Source organism: Sander lucioperca, chromosome 10 (assembly GCF_008315115.2).
Source record: "Sander lucioperca isolate FBNREF2018 chromosome 10, SLUC_FBN_1.2, whole genome shotgun sequence".
Lineage (NCBI taxonomy): Eukaryota > Metazoa > Chordata > Actinopteri > Perciformes > Percidae > Sander > Sander lucioperca.
Genome location: NC_050182.1, coordinates 17,690,727 through 17,711,836, shown reverse-complemented (window position 1 = coordinate 17,711,836; position 21,110 = coordinate 17,690,727). Strand labels below are relative to the sequence as shown.

At 37.5% G+C, this 21,110-nt stretch overlaps 2 protein-coding genes and 1 long non-coding RNA gene across 10 annotated transcripts in view; all 3 read left to right on the top strand.

The window, feature by feature from the left end:
* The window catches only part of LOC116058018, a 347,926-nt gene that overhangs the window by 148,729 nt on the left and 178,087 nt on the right, over nucleotides 1–21,110 (top strand). The window lies entirely within an intron of this gene.
* Nucleotides 1–21,110, top strand: part of LOC116034148 (calpain-2 catalytic subunit-like) — a 228,387-nt gene that overhangs the window by 157,808 nt on the left and 49,469 nt on the right. The window lies entirely within an intron of this gene.
* Nucleotides 15,776–21,110, top strand: part of LOC118496143 — a 28,048-nt gene continuing 22,713 nt past the window's right edge. For both annotated transcript variants that reach the window (XR_004898628.1, XR_004898627.1), the window contains exon 1: nucleotides 15,776–15,814. This is a non-coding gene — a long non-coding RNA (uncharacterized LOC118496143). The remainder of the gene's footprint in view (nucleotides 15,815–21,110) is intronic.

The following is a 21,110-nucleotide window of genomic DNA, read 5'->3' as shown; positions in this document are numbered from 1 at the left end:
ATAATTGCTGAGAGGGACATAAAGCACGAGCCTACCTGTCTCGCTAATCCACAGCGGGTTTTCGTTCAGAGCCAGCGTCACGTGACTGAAACCAGCTGAAACGGAGAAGGACATCAGTGAGAGGCGCTTGTCACTGCCCTGTAGTTAATAATAGAGGATCATACTCATGCCGAGCCACAGGAGAAATTATACAGTATATTTTGAGGTATTATGTAGTATAACAGTGAATTGCTTGCTAATGAGTGTGGTGGAAATTCTAATACATAGTAGGTGAGATCTGAAATTATGCTTTTGTCAACAAAGTCTTTTAAGTCTTTATACTTTGTGCAAAGAAGGTTCAGTACATCCCAGAATAATCTGAGAGAATGAAGAAAGGAAGGAGAAAGCAGACGTTACTTCTGTACTTCTGTTGCTGGGCAGGAAAAGGCCTGGTTGGGACAGAACTGAACAGTGTTGGGCAAGTTACTTCTAAAATGTAATACATTATAGATTACTAGTTACTGTCATTTGAGAGTAATTATTTATATTACAATATTACTGTCTCTGAATTTAAATGCTTTACACTACTTTTGAGTTACTTTCATCAAAAAAAGAAATTTGTTGGAAGCGTAATTTCACCCGATATAAAGTTCTTGACATCGAGTATCATTGAGATTTTCCGTACCGTCACCTGTTGGGACACAGATGTTGTCCGTTCCGTTACCTGTTGGGACACAGATGTTGTCCGTACCGTCTCTAGTTCTAGCTCTGACCACGGGAACAGTGATGGGACAGCTATCTTCAATGCAGCGTAATAACTCCTAAAATGATGTCCATCTTGAAATGTATCTCTCTGCAGTCATTTCAACCATCGAATACAGCAACATGAAATACTACTCCAGCTTTTTTTTTTCTCATGAAGAATTGTTTTCGCGGTGTTCCTAAATAATCACAAAATGTGTAAAAATGCTTATTAACTCTCGTCACTGAGATTGTAACTGGTATAATATTACTAAAATTGAATTAGTAACTCGTTATGTTATTGCGTTACAGCAAAAAGGAATGTGTGTGTGCATGCGTGTGAGTGTGAATGTGAATGTGCATGTGCATGTGCGTGTGTATGTGCGTGTGTGTCCTAAAGACTGTTTCTAGTGTTTGTGGGGACCTCTGAGTGTTTCTAGTGTTTGTGGGGACCTCTGAGTGTTTCTACTTCTTAGTGGGTTTTTTTTTATTTTATTACATTCAAGATAACATTTCCATGTACAGCATTTCACTTCATGCCGGTAGATGGCGCTGTTGCACTGCTTTACCATAGTGGGTTGCCATGGAGACGGTAGCTTGAGCGCTCAGAAATAAACATCAAGCGCTTGAGAAAGACATAATTATAATTATTATGATGTGTTTATACGATATGTATTTGCTAGCAGCTTTAGCTAGCGAGCTAGTTGAAGTTAGCCTGTCACCGTCAGTGAAGGTTCCGTTCTCTCGTCTTTCTGTACGGACTGTAAACAGTTGTGTCGATTGAACGTCAGTATGTTCAAGTGTAATATGTATTTATTTTATTAAGTCTCTCTGTACTTTGTATCATGTTGTTTGTATTGCTGATGCTCTGTGCAGTATACATTTTATTAGCCAGAGCCTGTCAATGTTCTATGGAGGCTACACGGCCATCAGTGGATGTGCTCGTGCCTGTAGACACACACGCAAACAGCAGACCGATGCGTTGTCTTGGTGATTGAGTATCACACAGTCACGTGAACACTTAAAATCTTAATATAGTATCTTGGTATTTGATCTATGAAAAGGTTGTTTGTATTGTAATGTATTTCATAGAAGTAATCCAACGTAGCCTCTGATCTGTTGTATGTGTTCACTTTAAAGGAATAATCTAACAGATAGCAAGATATCCATGTAGCCTATGTCTACATACTTGAATGTGCTGTAGCAATTGTTTCAAGATGTACTATAATCTATAGTGTCATTTGTTGATGTATATTTGATATATTATACAGTAAGACTGGTATGTATTTCACAATATGCTATTAATGGGTTTTGTATTTTATCTGATATATACCAATGCTTTATATATTGGTTTCTTCATTGTATTCAGTATATTTATATATCATTCCTATATTATATAGTCCATGTAATGGCTAAAGTTACGGTTTATGATCTCAAAGTATTTTTGAGATATTTGACTTAGAAATAAACATCCAGTGCTTGAGAATGACATAATTTCTGTAGCTCCACTACTTTCCAGCCCACAGTGCTATCCAGCCTGTGGCTTTGTACCTGCCCAGATACCCCTGGGTCTGAGGCAGGTAACAGTAGCGTAATGAGGGTCCCTACCTGTAAACCAAAGCATTGAGAAGTTTGTAAGTGTACAGACAGTTCATTAAAAAGATAGTTTATAAAGAAGTACCGTTCATGTATACAAGGCAAGGCAAGGCAAGGCAGCTTTATTTGTATAGCACATTTCAGCAACAGGGCAATTCAAAGTGCTTTACATGAAAACAGAATAAAAATTTAAAACAGATAAAATACAAGAATAAAAGTTACAGTGCAGTATAAGAAATGAAACATTGAAGAGCAATTAAAACAGTTAAATATATAAAGCAGATAAAATAGGAATTTCTCTTTATATGCTTATATAGATTGTCATACAGTGTCAACAATGCAACTTCAGTTTAACAAATGAACAGTTATTTAACGAAAGGCAACATCTTCGTCTTCATCCTTTATTTAAAAGAACTGAGAGTTGCGGCAGACCTGCAGTTTTCTGGGAGTTTGTTCCAGATATATGGAGCATAGAAACTAAACGCTGCTTCCCCCTGTTTAGTTCTGACTCTGGGGACAACAAGCAGACCTGTCCCAGACGACCTGAGAGGTCTGGGTGGTTCATAGTGTACTAGCAGATCAGAAATGTATTTTGGCCCTAAACCGTTTAGTGATTTATAAACCAACAAAAGTATTTTGAAATAAATTCTTTGAGGCACTGGAAGCCAGTGTAGAGACTTCAGTACTGGAGTGATGTGATCCACTTTCTTGGTCTTAGTGAGGACTCGAGCAGCAGCGTTCTGAATCAGCTGCAGCTGTCTGATTGATTTTTTAGGGAGACCTGTAAAGACTCCGTTACAGTAGTCAAGTCTACTGAAGATAAAAGCATGGACAAGTTTTTCCAAGTCCTGCTGAGACATAAGTCCTTTAACCCTTGATATATTTTTAAGGTGGTAATAGGCTGACTTTGTAATTGTCTTAATGTGGCTGTTAAAATTCAGGTCTGAGTCCATGACTACACCAAGATTTCTGGCTTTGTCTGTTGTTGTTAACATTATCGTTTGAAGCAGAGTGCTGACTTTTAATTGTTCCTCTTTTGCTCCAAAAACAACCACTGCAGTTTTTTCTTCATTTAATTTAAGAAAGTTCTGGCACATCCAGTCGTTAATTTGTTCAATGCACTTAGTCAGTTGTTGTATTGGACTATAGTCCCCTGGCGATAAGGTTATATAAAGTTGTGTGTCTTCCGCATAACTATGGTAACTTATTTTGTTGTTTTCCATAATTCGAGCCAGTGGAAGCATGTATATGTTAAACAGGAGAGGCCCCAGAACTGAGCCTTGGGGAACGACGCACGTCATATTTGTATGCTCAGATGTATAATTCCCTATAGACACAAAGTAGTCCCTATTCTTTAAATAAGACTCAAACCACTTTAGTACTGAGCCAGAAATGCCAACCCAGTTTTCCAATCGGTCTAGTAATATGTCATGGTCGACCGTATCAAATGCAGCACTGAGATCAAGTAATACCAAGACTGAAATTTTGCCACTATCTGTGTTTAAGTGGATGTCATTAACGACTTTAACAAGAGCTGTCTCAGTGCTGTGGTGTGGTCGAAAACCCGACTGGAAGGCATCAAAACTGTTGTTTACTGTCAAGAAAAGGTTCAGTTGTTGACAAACCGTTTTTTCAATGATTTTACTTAAAAATGGAAGGTTTGATATCGGCCTATAGTTGCTCATTAGTGACGTGTCTAGATTATTCTTTTTTAAGAGTGGCTTAATGACTGCAGTTTTCAGGGCCTGTGGGAAGATACCGGAGAGAAGAGACGTGTTTACAATCTGTAGAAGATCTGTAGCCAAACAATTTGCAACATTTTTGAAAAGGCCCGTTGGTAGAATATCAAGGCAGCAGGAGGAGGTTTTCAGATGTTGTATAATGTCCTCCAGGTTTTTACGGTTAATCATATGAAATTGGGTCATATTGGAATCTGTTTTGCCTGGACACTGTGACAACACATACCCTGTACTCGATATGGAAGCACTGACTGTCTAATTTTCTGAATTTTGTCATTGAAGAAGTGGCAAAATCATTGCAGGCCTTTGTGGATAAAAGTTCAGATGCTACTGGTACTGGAGGGTTTGTTAACCTATCGACAGTAGCAAACAAAGCACGTGAATTATTATTGTTTTTGGCAATAATGTCCGAGAAGAAGGACCGCCTTGCATTCCTCAGTTCCAAATTATAAATGCGAAGACTCTCTTTAAAGGTGTTGTAGTGGACCTGGAGATTAGTTTTTCGCCACCTGCGTTCTGCTTTTCGACACTCTCTTTTTTCTGTTCTTACCAGTATGGCATTACTCCATTTAGATCTTTTCTTATCAGAGACAGTTTTTACCTTAATGGGAGCAATGGCATCAATAACATTTGTAATTTTACAATTGAAATTGTCTACAAGCTCAGTGACTGAGACCCCTGAGAGGGTGGGTGTGGACGAGAAAAGCTGAATGAATGTTTCACTGGTGTTGTCAGTGATATACCGTTTTCTTATTAACTTTGTTTGGACACTTTTTTGCACAGAGATAGTGCCATTAAAGAAAACACAGGAATGATCAGAGAGGCAGCGCCAGCTTTGGAAAACAGTCATGACCAGTCGAATATATTATATAAATATGAATTAATGTCTGTACACTTACAAACTTCTCAATGCTTTAGTTTACATGTAGGGGCCCTTATTATGCTACTGTGAAAGTTTGGTGCTATTTTAAGCCTTGGTAGTGGTATAAAATAGTGATTTATTTTTACTCTACCAATGCCCCGAAAACTAGCATAATAAGCTACTCAGCGGTTTGGGCTAGCTTCTTTCAAGCTAGAGACACATTCGATCAGCATGAAAACATATCCCAGAGAACGGTCGACACTGTACACGGTATTAACCTCTAGGTTCATTTGTCCTTTAAGTTGAATGTATGAGTGTGTGTGTGTGTGTGTGTGTGTGTGTGTGTGTGTGTGTTAATGTGTATGTATGAGTGTGTGTGCATGTGTGTGTGTGTATTTTTCAAAGGTAATGTTTCTCTATTTTTGTAGATCATCATTTACAATAAGTGCCTACATTGGAAAAAAGTGTGAAAACTTCTTAAAGTGTTAAAACATTAACATCTTAACTTGAGTGTATGAGTGTGTGTGAGTGTTTGTTTGTTTGTGTATGTGTGTGTGCGTTTGTGTGTGAGTGTGTGAGTATGTTGGACTGTGTGAGTGTGTGTGTCTGTGTGTGTGTATGTGTAAGAGTGTGTGTGTGTGTGTGTGTGTGTGTGTGTGTGTGTGTGTGTGTGAGAGAGAGAGAGAGTGTGTGTTTGTGTGTATGTGTGTGCGTGTGTGTGTGTGTGTATGACTGTGTGTCTGTGTGTATGTTTGACTGTCTATGTGTGTGTGCGAGTGTGTGCGTGTGTGTGTGCGTGTGTGTGTGTGTGTGTGTGTGTGTGTGTGTGTGTGTGTGTGTGTGTGTGTGTGTGTGTGTGTGAAACGTGATGTATGAGTTGGGATGCTCTACAAACGTCTCCCTGATGGAAGGAGGGAGAAGAGGTTGTGTGCAGGATGACTAGAATCCTCCATAATACCTGGTGCCTTCTTAGTGCTGCATTTCCAGTAAATGTTTTGGAGCAGTTCAAGTGGAACCCAATGATTTTAGATGCAGTTTTGACCACCTTTGTCAGAAGATTAAGGTCATGTGAAGTAGCTCTGCCAAACCACACTACAATGTTGCCTGTCAGTATACTCTCAATTGAACAACGGTACAAGTTCTGTAGCATCTAAAGGGACATACCATATTTCTTGAGACACCTCAGAAAATAAAGCCTCTAATGTGCCTTCTTAATGGCACAGCTGATATGGAAGGACCATGAGAGGGAGTCTGAAATGGGGATGCCGAAGTATGAGTGTGTGTGTGTGTGTGTGTGTGTGTGTGTGTGTGTGTGTGTATAGATCCACTTGTATGTCTTGTTTGTTCTTGTTGATTATCTTGTTGTGTATTCCTATTTCTAGTTCTGCTTTTTTTAATGTAAAGCACTTTAAGCACAAAAATCTTGACTTTGACATTAAGCAAAATAAATCCTGATGTAAAAGTCAGTTCTAGCTGCTAGTGAAAGCTAATGCTATACCTGCTATAGAAACTGCCTCAGTATTGTGTTTCATAATATAAAAAAGTATATTTTAAAGTTAATGTTTCTCTATTTTTGTAAGTCATCATGAACAGTACGCACCTGCATTGGAACAAAGTGTGAAAACATCTTCAAGTGTTAAAACATTAACATTTTAACTTGATCTTTTGGGTTTCACGCGTTCATCTTTGACTGTCAGTAACGTGTGTATTTAAATTAGGATCAGTGGGTGGGATGTCTGTTAACTTCAGAGACAACCTCTCTCTGTCGGAGGATATAAGACTGCAGACTATTTCATTTCTCTATCTGAACATTCTTCAGATTTGCATTGTGTCAGAGTTCTGCTCTTCTTCTTCATCTTCATCAGCACCTGAGCTCTCTCCACCAACTCTACGGTAAGAGAAAACGCTGACTCTGGCTCCTAACATTAGTTTTTGTCACTTTTGTTTTCGATTTTTTGTCAACTTGTTTGTTGAATTTTCAGTCACTCTGTTGAAAAAGAATTTCAACATTTTTGACACTTTTTTCTACGTATTTTTCAAGGTTTGTCATTTCCTTTGATGTTTGTCACTCTTTCACATTTTTGTCTGCATTTTTGTTGCATTTTTGACACTTTGTTGACCGTTTCCAAAAAACCTTGAAGTTAACTGTGATGTAATGTAGTTAAATGTGATGTAAATATAATTCGTATCACGTAGAATTATGTTCTATTCTTGACCTTTTCGATACTTTTTTCGGGGCTATTTTTACCTTTTTTCTGCACTTTGACAGTTTTTCTTGCTGCTTTTTGACAGTTTTGTCGCTACTTTTTTAGTTAAGTGCGATGTAACGTAGTTAAATGTGACGTAATGTAGTTAAATGTGATAAATGTAGTAAAATTTGATGTAATGTAGTTAAATGTGATAAACGTAGTTAAATGTGATGTAATGTAGTTAAATGTGATAAATGTAGTAAAATGTGATGTAATGTAGTTAAATGTGATAAACGTAGTTAAATGTGATGTAATGTATTTAACTGTGATGTAATGTAGTGTTTGTTCATGTATCATGTGATATTCCAGGTATCTCTCCTGCTGCTGACTCTAGAACTCATCTCTCTCCTGTCATACAGGTAAATATACTTTATATTATTATTCTGTCTTTAACACATTTAAACTTCTCTGATTCTGTTTCATCTGCAAGGACGAAAACTCAAAAGTTTGTTTATATTTTCACTTCATTGTTATGTTTGTCTAACTTCATCTCGCTGCATTGGGACTTTATGGATTTCTTCTACAGAAATAAATCTGTTGAACCTGTATATGAAATGTATTTAATCCTGTGTGCAGTGGTGTACACACTATATTGGTAATAAATATAATACTTTTTAAGGAAGCCCTGGTCAAGAAGAAAATCACATTTTAAAACAAGTGCAGACATGTTGATATATTTGATTTAGGTAGGACTTGAATTCAGTATGTGAAATAAAAACCTGCAGTTTTAGCTGATATTGTAACTCATTCCATGAAGTTGGAGCACTGTAACTAAAAGCAGTTTTTCCAAACTCTGTTTTAGTTTGTGGAACATCATACAGTATGTATCTACTTGATCTTAGATTGTGTTCACTTTTAACACCTAGTAGATCTCTACTAGGTGTTACAACTGTAGTTAAATATGAAGGAGTGTGTGCAGTTATTGATTTGTACACAAAGATCAACCCATGTTTGAGCCTTCTTGTGTTGAGTGAGGGCCAATACACCATTTCATATAATACACAGTGATGGGTAGAGTGCTTTGCATGCATTATAAATCTCAGTCCTCACTGATACACAGAATCCAATGATTTCAACAGAGTCTTTGTGGAGTGTCTGTAAAACACATCTCCATAGTCTAAAACTGGCAAAAAGGTAGATTCAACCAGCTTTTTCTTGACTTTCTGTGTGAAGCATACTTCATGAACTCTGCAGAACTCCAAAGACATGAGACATTTATCAAAATAAAAACAAATGTTACCTAAGAAGTCCATAGATTTCTTTCATTTTAAGTGAAAAGCCATGTCTGATAATACTGTACATTGAACATTCAGAAAGAAGTTTAAAATCATTAGCATTTGGAAAATAAAAATACTTTTTTATGTTTTTCAGACACTTTGTTAAGATTATTTTTTGAGCTTTTATTGTGACATCTTTAGACAGGAAAGGGGAGAGGGGGGGTACGACCCGCAACACAGAAAGAAATGCTTTTTCTGTCTCTAAGACATTCAAACTTCTCTGCTGATATAGATTCTGTTTCAGCTTTGAGGACGATGCTTTTTATAAGTTTTTGGTGATTTTCTCTGAACTTTTTCAAACTTTTTTTACTCGTGACACTTCAGACGCTCTGTTTTTGCACCTTGTTTTACAATTTTTACGTTTTTGTCGTTTTGTTTTAACTTTTTAGTCGTTCTTGCTTATTTTTCAGTGATTGAGTTTCTCTAACAGCTTTTAAATGATAATATAAAGAGATGTTAGATATGTCAGAGTAAAGTCTCTAACAGCTTTTATATGATAATATAAAGAGATGTTAGATATGTCAGAGTAAAGTCTCTAACAGCTTTTATAACTCTTGTGTTCTTCAGATCAACATGAAGATCTCTTTCTTTGCCAGTTTTCTGCTGCTCTCTCTGTGCCAACTGTGCAGCAGTTCTATCTTTGATTCCAATAGGATTAACGTTAGGGGGGTTGATGATAACAAGTTTGAACAAGAGCATATCGTGGCTAACCTATGCACCCAGGTGATGATTGACAGAGGATTTGATGTCCTCAACAAAACCACCTGTAAGCCGGAGAAAACCTTCATCAAAGCTACAGTGGACGAGGTCCGAGCCGTCTGTGGGGGTGGAGGAAAGGGAGTCAGCAAAGAGAACTTTAAACTGGTTGAGTGTAAAGTTGATCCTGCTCATAACAAGCCTCCCAACTGTCAGTACACGGTTGAGGAGGTGGAGAAGAAAATCCTGGTCACCTGTGTCAAAAACAAACCTACTGAGTTTGAAATACATGAGTAATCTGTTACTACCTGATGAATCAGAGTAATCTGTTACTACCTGATGAGTCAGAGTAAAATGTTACTGGCTGATGAATCAGAGTAACTTGTGTCTCCTGTTGAATAAAACACATGTGACAATTTAAATGTGGGTCTGTTTTTAATGTCATCATGTTCACTCATTCATAAAGTAGATGTGGGTTCAAGTGTATTCACGTCATTCTAATAAAATAGCTGCAGTTTTTTCTTGATTTGAGTCATATTAACACACACAGACACACACACACACATACAGAGCCACACAAAAAAATATAAATACACACACAAACACACACACACACATACACACACACACACACACACACACACACTCACACACACACAGCTAAAACATTTCCTCCTGTTCATGATTATGTCACCAAATTAAAGTGTTCTGTTTATCTCAACATGACCGACACTTTCCACTCTCATTGTTTTTGGATTTTATGAGACAGAACATTTCTTAACAAATGTCCAGAGTTCTTCTTGTTGAAAAGGGGAACAATAAAGAGAGATAAATGTGTATCTTTGAGGATGAGTTGAGGATTGTTCCTCCAGATGGCGCCCTGACTCTCTTACACAGTTTATATTCTGTCAGAAACAAGAACAGACTGAACACAAGTGGAGCAGAAACTAAAATAATCTGTTCAGCTTCAGCTCTGAGCTCTAAATGTTTTGTTCATGATGCTGCTGTTTTTAAGGAGAGACACTAACAGACAGAAACATCATCTTTACCTTTATTTATCTTCCATAACATGTCTTCATTCAGAAAACATTCATGTTACTACACTTTGTCTGTTTGACAGAAAAAACTAATCTTAATTTCATTAATCAGGGGCCTGTTTAACAAAAGCAGAATATATAAATCCAGGATAACTGATAAAGCGAGGTTTGACCTAGTCTAATCTGAGCATCCTGGCTCGGTGCGTTTCATGAATGCCAAGCCAGGCTGTGGAGGAGCAACTAGGTCGAGCCAGGCTGAAGTAATTCAGATAGATGCGCGTCCACGGCTTTTCTTAAAAGACCGCGAGGTCGATCACAGATTTACTGATGCTAAAATGGAGAATACGCATTGTTCATACTTTATACAGAGTGAGCAGCAGCTTCTTGTGGAAGTATGATGACGTGAAACACATTATTTGTTAAAAAGAAACACGGCCTCTGTAATGAAACAGCGAGAGAAAGCATAGCAGACGGTATCGGACCGACTGAATGCGTAAGTAGTAACTACTACTTACTAGTACTAATCATTACTAATCATTTGCACAAATTAACAGCTGTACTCTTAAAAGTAAAAAAGTAAATAATGTTACTCAGGAATTTTACCATGAAGATCAATTTTCTACAACGCTAGAATATGATGCGTAAATATCTCTTTCACTCTGTTTCTCCCTCTCTCTCATGGGCTAAAATATAAATGACCTAAGTCATATTAACTTCCACTGTTCGTTTTTAATGCAAAGTGTACAACTGTTCGTTTTTGCAAATGACAGTGACTCATTGAATGGTTTCAGTTAAGAGCAGTAGTTCATAAATGTATATTTTTAGACTATCATTCAGTCTGTCCGCTATTATCTGCCACGCTTTTTCTCGCGTTTTTTAAATTTTTTATTTTTTTTATAGAGGACGAGTTTCCTTCTCTACATATTATATGCCTTGCTCCCTTGTATATATGGACATAGAAAATAAAGACACTGAAGAAATTGGACTCTAAAATCTAGGAACTATAAAGATAATTAAGTGATAAATTCCATGCACACTGTAAACATGAATTAAACAGTGTATTAAACAGTTATTTCCCCCCTCAGCAAAATATAAGGTCAAAAACCATTGAGGTGTCCTCTCCCTGTTGTCACATGAATGTACAGTAGCCTACATCATAGTTACTGGTCCAGTGAACTAAGTCCATAATTTTGGAGGATTGTAAAATTAGGATATGTTCTTAAAATGTACAACCCTCCCAAATTATACTCCCAGTTTACTGGACAACACAAATTGTGTGCTAAGAATGCCAAATACAATGCACATGGAAGCGGAACAAACATGATCCTTATTGTTAAAGAATGAATTAAAGAATTGACCTCAGTAACAGACTTCATTTAAAACATATTTGAAATTTTATCAGCCTTTTCTAATTATCTCAACAACTGCCGTAATATATTCATCAAACTTCTAACAACAATATGAACAGCAGTCTTCATACAGCAATATAACAGTAACAATGAATGAAAATAATGGTCACAACTTTAAATAATACTTAAATGAACTGCAATAGGCACCTGTTTTATTTTAATCAAGGCTGATAACAATAGGGTAAAACCACTGCTGGGTGATCAGAAAAGGCCCCAGGATTAATAAATCCTGGCTGTTAGTCTGGTCGGGAGCAGGCTAGCTGTTAGCCTGACTGTTAGCCTGGTCTGGAGCAGCTGCACAGAATAAATCTCCATGGTGATTTATGTGCCTCCGCTTTCGTGAAACTGAGTCAAGGCTAAATTCATCCAGGATAACGGGGAAATCCCGGCTTAATCCCTTATCTTGGTTTTGTGAAACAGGCCCCAAAGAGGTTTGATGCTGATATATGTTAGTTACAATGTTTAAAACTCTTCACCTGTAGTGTGTTCAAAATGCTTGCATTTTCCAATTCATATATTTAAAGGTACACTGTGTAGTGTTGTAAGTATTTCATTAGCTAAAATCAATGTCTTCATTCATAAATATGTCCTCATTGGTGTAAAATGACCTCTGCCAAAGATCTGACTTATCCTCGTAAGCAAAGAATTTCTTATCTGTATTTACATTGGACGAGCAAGTCCAAGGAGGCTTCCATGTTGCAACGCAAAAAGGAACATGCGTACATGTGCATGTGCGTGTGTGTCCTATAGAGTGTTTCTAGTGTTTGTGGGGACCTCTGAGTGTTTCTACTTCTTAGTGTTTTTTTTTTGTTGTTTTGTTTTATTACATTCAAGATAACATTTCCATGTATTTCATTTAATGCCGATAGATGGCGCTGTTGCACTGCTTTACCATAGTGGGTTGCCATGGAGACGGTAGCTCGAGCGCTCAGAAATAAACATCCAGCGCTTGAGAAAGACAAAATTATAATTATTATGATGTGTTTATATGATATGTATTTGCTAGCAGCTTTAGCTAGCGAGCTAGTTGAAGTTAGCCTGTCACTGTCAATGAAGGTTCCGTTCTCTCGTCTTTCTGTACGGACTGTAAACAGTTGTGTCGATTGAACGTCAGTATGTTCAAGTGTAAGTGTAACTCTGGGTCTGTTTTTAATGTTGTCATGTTTACTTATTCATAAAGTACATGTTGGTTCAAGTGTATTCACGTCATTCTAATAAAATAGCTGCAGTCTGACACACACACACACACACACACACACACATACAGCGACACACACACAGAGACACACACACACACACACACAAACACACACAATTAAAACATTTCATCCTGTTGAGGATTATTTCACCAAATTAAAGTGTTCTGTTTATCTCAACATGACTGACACTTTCCACTCTCATTGTTTTTGGATTTTATGTGACAAAACATTTGTTAACAAATGTCCAGAGTTCTTCTTGTTGAAAATGGGAACAATGAAGAGTGAGAAATGTGCATCTTTGAGGATGAGTTGGGGATTATTCCACTAGATGGCGCCCTGACTCTCTTACACAGTTTATATTCAGTCAGAAACAAGAACAGACTGAACACAAGTGGAGCACAAACTAAAATAATCTGTTAAACTTCAGCTCTGATCTCTAAATGTTTGATGTTGATGATGCTGCTGGTTTTAAGGAGAGACACTAACAGACAGAAACATCTTCTTTACCTTTATTAATCTTCCATAACATGTCTTCTTTCAGAACACATTCATGTTACTACATTGTGTCTGTTTGACAGAAAAAAATAGTCTTAATGTCATTAATTAGAGAGGTTTGATGCTGATATCTGTTAGTTAAAATGTTTAAAACTCTTCACCTGTAGTGTGTTTGAAATTCCTGAATTTTCCAATTCATATCTTTAAAAGTTTACATTTTATCACAATCACTAACATCCTTTTGTCCAATCTGCAGTCACATTTTCACACAATTACACAACTAGCCCAACATCAGTGTGTTCAGGCCATCTCATTAACACAATTCATTTTGTTTCCTCAAAATACCTGAATTTTCCAATTAATATATTAAAGGTACACTGTGTAGTGTTTTAAGTATTTCATTAGCTAAAATCAATGTCTTCATTCATAAATATGTCCTCAGTTGTGTAAAATGACCTCTGCCAATGATCTGACTTATCCTCGTAAGCAATATTCTTATCTGTATTTACATTGGATGGGCAAGTCCAAGAAAGCTTCCATGTCGTTCTGCCATTTTGAAAAACTTTAATGGCTGAGAGGGATATAAAGCGCTAGCCTACCTGTCTAGCTAATCCAAAATGCGAGAAGAGATCAGTGAGAGGCACTTGTCACTGCATTTTAGTTCATAATGGAGGATCATACTTATGCCGAGCCACAGGTGAAGGCATACTCGTCACCAAAAAGAGAAAGTGGAAGACATGTTTGTCATAGCTTCTTGGTACATAACTGCTACAGTAGTTGCAACACGCATTTGAAAACGCGAGGCGCTAGAGAGCACAATTCGATTGAATGCAAAATACAGTTTCACCACTAGATGGGACTACTCTCTACCACCACCAATGTGTAGCACCCACCTCGGTGACAGGTAGGCTTTTACTCTGTACACATGTCAAAATATACAGTATATTTGAGGTATTATGGAATATAACAGAGGAATATTGTTCCATTGCTTGCTAATGAGTGTGGTGGAAATTCTAATACATAGTAGGTGAGATCTGAAATAATGCTTCTGTAAGCCAAGTCTTTTAAGTCTGTATTCTTTATTCAAGAAGGTTCAGTACATCCCAGAATAATCTGAGAGAATGAACAAAGGAAGGAGAAAGCAGACGGTACGTCTGTACTTCTGTTGCTGGGCAGGAAAAGGCCTGGTTGGGACAGAACTGAACAGTGTTGGGCAAATTACTTCCAAAATGTAATACCAAAATAAAAGTGGAAGTTTGACTAGGCAGGTTGCTTGTGAATTTTCACCACCAGATCAATAAGTCTCCTCTTTATCCACTTTAATAATCATAGATTAATTATAATTTTTGTATAATTAATTTGAATATGCAAAGTAAATAAAGCTATTAAATAGAGAAGTAAAACATACAATAGGCAAGTAGGAGAAATGTTTTAAATTAAAGTACCGTACAGTGTATTGAGTGCGGTGTAGTTACTTTCTACGTCTGATAAAATGTAATTATATTTACGTGTAGCAAGCCTAACATTAATTCCCGACATGTTTATAGCTGTCAGCAGCTCGGACACACGGCTGTCCGCGCTGATGTACCGTCAACTGTTGGGACACAGATGTTGTCCGTACCGTCACCTGTTGGGACACAGATGTTTGTCCGTTCCGTTACCTGTTGGGACACAGATGTTGTCCGTACCGTCTCTGGTTCTAGCTCTGACCAGGGGAACCGTGACGGGACAGCTATCTTCAATGCAGCGTAATAACTCCTGAAAATAATGTCCATCTTGAAATGTATCTGGCTCTGCAGTCCTTTCACCCATCGCATGCAGCACAGGATACTACTCCCGCTCTCATGAAAAATGTTTCGCGTGTTCCTAAATAATCGAGAAAATGTGGAAAACCTGCTTATTAACGCTCGTCACTGAGATTGTACTGTATCCTATTACTAAAATTGAATTAGTACATCGTTATGTATTGCGTTACGCAGGCAAAAGGAATGTGTGTGTGCATGCGTGTGAGTGTGATGTGATGTGCATGTGCTGTGCATGTGCGTGTGAATGGCGTAGTGTGCCTCAAGCTACTGTTTCTAGTGTTTGTGGGACCTCTGAGTGTTTCTAGTGTTTGTGGGACTCTGAGGTCTACTCTCTTAGTGTTTTTAATTTTATTTATTACATTCAGAGAACATTCCATGTCCAGCATTCACTTCATCCCTGCCGGTAGATGGCGCTGTCTGCACTTGCTTTACCGTAGTGGTTGCCATGGAGACGTAGCTTGAGCGCATCAGAAATAACCATCCAGAGCGCTTGAGCAAAGACATAATAATTATAATTATGCCTTTCTCAAGCGCTGGATGGTTATTTCTGAGCGCTCAAGCTACCGTCTCCATGGCAACCCACTACGGTAAAGCAGTGCAACAGCGCCATCTACCGGCATGAAGTGAAATGCTGTACATGGAAATGTTATCTTGAATGTAATAAAATAAAAAAAAACCCACTAAGAAGTAGACACTCAGAGGTCCCCACAAACACTAGAAACACTCAGAGGTCCCCACAAACACTAGAAACAGTCTTTAGGACACACACACACATACACACGCACATGCACATGCACATTCACATTCACACTCACACGCATGCACACACACATTCCTTTTTGCTGTAACGCAATAACATAACGAGTTACTAATTCAATTTTAGTAATATTATACCAGTTACAATCTCAGTGACGAGAGTTAATAAGCATTTTTACACATTTTGTGATTATTTAGGAACACCGCGAAAACAATTCTTCATGAGAAAAAAAAAAGCTGGAGTAGTATTTCATGTTGCTGTATTCGATGGTTGAAATGACTGCAGAGACAGATACATTTCAAGATGGACATTATTTTCAGGAGTTATTACGCTGCATTGAAGATAGCTGTCCCGTCACTGTTCCCCTGGTCAGAGCTAGAACCAGAGACGGTACGGACAACATCTGTGTCCCAACAGGTAACGGAACGGACAACATCTGTGTCCCAACAGGTGACGGTACGGACAACATCTGTGTCCCAACAGTTGACGGTACATCATCGCGGACAGCCGTGTGTCCGAGCTGCTGACAGCTATAAACATGTCGGGAATTAATGTTTAGGCTTGCTACACGTAAATATAATTACATTTTATCAGACGTAGAAAGTAACTACACCGCACTTCAATACAACTGTACGGTACTTTTAATGGAGTATTTTCATTTTCTCCTACTTGCCTATTGTATGTTTTACTTCTCTATTTTTATAGCTTTATTTACTTTGCATATTCAAATTAATTATACAAAATATTATAATTAATCTATGATTTATTAAAGTGGATAAAGAGGAGACTTTATTGATCTGGTGGTGAAATTCACAAGCAACCTGCCTAGTCAAACTTCCACTTTTATTTTGGTATTACATTTTGGAAGTAATTTGCCCAACACTGTTCAGTTCTGTCCCAACCAGGCCTTTTCCTGCCCAGCAACAGAAGTACAGACGTACCGTCTGCTTTCTCCTTCCTTTGTTCATTCTCTCAGATTATTCTGGGATGTACTGAACCTTCTTTGAATAAAGAATACAGACTTAAAAGACTTGGCTTACAGAAGCATTATTTCAGATCTCACCTACTATGTATTAGAATTTCCACCACACTCATTAGCAAGCAATGGAACAATATATCCTCTGTTATATTCCATAATACCTCAAATATACTGTATATTTTGACATGTGTACAGAGTAAAAGCCTACCTGTCACCGAGGTGGGTGCTACACATTGGTGGTGGTAGAGAGTAGTCCCATCTAGTGGTGAAACTGTATTTTGCATTCAATCGAATTGTGCTCTCTAGCGCCTCGCGTTTTCAAATGCGTGTTGCAACTACTGTAGCAGTTATGTACCAAGAAGCTATGACAACATGTCTTCCAATTTTCTCTTTTTTGGTGACGAGTATGCCTTCACCTGTGGCTCGGCATAAGTATGATCCTCCATTATGAACTAAAATGCAGTGACAAGTGCCTCTCACTGATCTCTTCTCGCATTTTGGATTAGCTAGACAGGTAGGCTAGCGCTTTATATCCCTCTCAGCCATTAAAGTTTTTCAAAATGGCAGAACGACATGGAAGCTTTCTTGGACTTGCCCATCCAATGTAAATACAGATAAGAAATATTTGCTTACGAGGATAAGTCAGATCATTGGCAGAGGTCATTTTACACAACTGAGGACATATTTATGAATGAAGACATTGATTTTAGCTAATGAAATACTTAAAACACTACACAGTGTACCTTTAAATATATTAATTGGAAAATTCAGGTATTTTGAGGAAACAAAATGAATTGTGTTAATGAGATGGCCTGAACACACTGATGTTGGGCTAGTTGTGTAATTGTGTGAAAATGTGACTGCAGATTGGACAAAAGGATGTTAGTGATTGTGATAAAATGTAAACTTTTAAAGATATGAATTGGAAAATTCAGGAATTTCAAACACACTACAGGTGAAGAGTTTTAAACATTTTAACTAACAGATATCAGCATCAAACCTCTCTAATTAATGACATTAAGACTATTTTTTTCTGTCAAACAGACACAATGTAGTAACATGAATGTGTTCTGAAAGAAGACATGTTATGGAAGATTAATAAAGGTAAAGAAGATGTTTCTGTCTGTTAGTGTCTCTCCTTAAAACCAGCAGCATCATCAACATCAAACATTTAGAGATCAGAGCTGAAGTTTAACAGATTATTTTAGTTTGTGCTCCACTTGTGTTCAGTCTGTTCTTGTTTCTGACTGAATATAAACTGTGTAAGAGAGTCAGGGCGCCATCTAGTGGAATAATCCTCAACTCATCCTCAAAGATGCACATTTCTCACTCTTCATTGTTCCCATTTTCAACAAGAAGAACTCTGGACATTTGTTAACAAATGTTTTGTCACATAAAATCCAAAAACAATGAGAGTGGAAAGTGTCAGTCATGTTGAGATAAACAGAACACTTTAATTTGGTGAAATAATCCTCAACAGGATGAAATGTTTTAATTGTGTGTGTTTGTGTGTGTGTGTTTGTGTGTCTCTGTGTGTGTGTTGCTGTATGTGTGTGTGTGTGTGTGTGTGTGTGTGTGTGTGTGTGTGTGTCAGACTGCAGCTATTTTATTAGAATGACGTGAATACACTTGAACCCACATGTACTTTATGAATAAGTAAACATGACAACATTAAAAACAGACCCAGAGTTACACTTACACTTGAACATACTGACGTTCAATCGACACAACTGTTTACAGTCCGTACAGAAAGACGAGAGAACGGAACCTTCACTGACAGTGACAGGCTAACTTCAACTAGCTCGCTAGCTAAAGCTGCTAGCAAATACATATCATATAAACACATCATAATAATTATAATTTTGTCTTTCTCAAGCGCTGGATGTTTATTTCTGAGCGCTCGAGCTACCGTCTCCATGGCAACCCACTATGGTAAAGCAGTGCAACAGCGCCATCTATCGGCATGAAATGAAATACATGGAAATGTTATCTTGAATGTAATAAAACAAAACAAAAAAAAAAAACACTAAGAAGTAGAAACACTCAGAGGTCCCCACAAACACTAGAAACACTCTATAGGACACACACGCACATGCACATGTACGCATGTTCCTTTTTGCGTTGCAACATGGAAGCCTCCTTGGACTTGCTCGTCCAATGTAAATACAGATAAGAAATTCTTTGCTTACGAGGATAAGTCAGATCTTTGGCAGAGGTCATTTTACACCAATGAGGACATATTTATGAATGAAGACATTGATTTTAGCTAATAAAATACTTACAACACTACACAGTGTACCTTTAAATATATGAATTGGAAAATGCAAGCATTTTGAACACACTACAGGTGAAGAGTTTTAAACATTTTAACTAACATATATCAGCATCAAACCTCTTTGGGGCCTGTTTCACAAAACCAAGATAAGGGATTAAGCCGGGATTTCCCCGTTATCCTGGATGAATTTAGCCTTGACTCAGTTTCACGAAAGCGGAGGCACATAAATCACCATGGAGATTTATTCTGTGCAGCTAGCCTGCTCCAGACCAGGCTAACAGTCAGGCTAACAGCTAGCCTGCTCCCGACCAGGCTAACAGCCAGGATTTATTAATCCTGGGGCCTTTTCTGATCACCCAGCAGTGGTTTTACCCTATTGTTATCAGCCTTGATTAAAATACAACAGGTGCCTATTGCAGTTCATTTAAGTATTATTTAAAGTTGTGACCATTATTTTCATTCATTGTTACTGTTATATTGCTGTATGAAGACTGCTGTTCATATTGTTGTTAGAAGTTTGATGAATATATTACGGCAGTTGTTGAGATAATTAGAAAAGGCTGATAAAATTTCAAATATGTTTTAAATGAAGTCTGTTACTGAGGTCAATTCTTTAATTCATTCTTTAACAATAAGGATCATGTTTGTTCCGCTTCCATGTGCATTGTATTTGGCATTCTTAGCACACAATTTGTGTTGTCCAGTAAACTGGGAGTATAATTTGGGAGGGTTGTACATTTTAAGAACATATCCTAATTTTACAATCCTCCAAAATTATGGACTTAGTTCACTGGACCAGTAACTATGATGTAGGACACCTCAATGGTTTTTGACCTTATATTTTGCTGAGGGGGGAAATAACTGTTTAATACACTGTTTCATTCATGTTTACAGTGTGCATGGAATTTATCACTTAATTATCTTTATAGTTCCTAGATTTTAGAGTCCAATTTCTTCAGTGTCTTTATTTTCTATGTCCATATATACAAGGGAGCAAGGCATATAATATGTAGAGAAGGAAACTCGTCCTCTATAAAAAAAATAAAAAATTTAAAAAACGCGAGAAAAAGCGTGGCAGATAATAGCGGACAGACTGAATGATAGTCTAAAAATATACATTTATGAACTACTGCTCTTAACTGAAACCATTCAATGAGTCACTGTCATTTGCAAAAACGAACAGTTGTACACTTTGCATTAAAAACGAACAGTGGAAGTTAATATGACTTAGGTCATTTATATTTTAGCCCATGAGAGAGAGGGAGAAACAGAGTGAAAGAGATATTTACGCATCATATTCTAGCGTTGTAGAAAATTGATCTTCATGGTAAAATTCCTGAGTAACATTATCTTCGGCTTACTTTTAAGAGTACAGCTGTTAATTTGTGCAAATGATTAGTAATGATTAGTACTAGTAAGTAGTAGTTACTACTTACGCATTCAGTCGGTCCGAGATCGTCTGCTATGCTTTCTCTCGCTGTTTCATTACAGAGGCCGTGTTTCTTTTTAACAAATAATGTGTTTCACGTCATCATACTTCCACAAGAAGCTGCTGCTCACTCTGTATAAAGTATGAACAATGCGTATTCTCCATTTTAGCATCAGTAAATCTGTGATCGACCTCGCGGTCTTTTAAGAAAAGCCGTGGACGCGCATCTATCTGAATTACTTCAGCCTGGCTCGACCTAGTTGCTCCTCCACAGCCTGGCTTGGCCTTCATGAAACGCACCAAGCCAGGATGCTCAGATTAGACTAGGTCAAACCTCGCTTTATCAGTTATCCTGGATTTATATATTCTGCTTTTGTTAAACAGGCCCCTGGTTAATGAAATTAAGACTAGTTTTTTCTGTCATACAGACAAAGTGTAGTAACATGAATGTTTTCTGAATGAAGACATGTTATGGAAGATAAATAAAGGTAAAGATGATGTTTCTGTCTGTTAGTGTCTCTCCTTAAAAACAGCAGCATCATGAACAAAACATTTAGAGATCAGAGCTGAAGCTGAACAGATTATT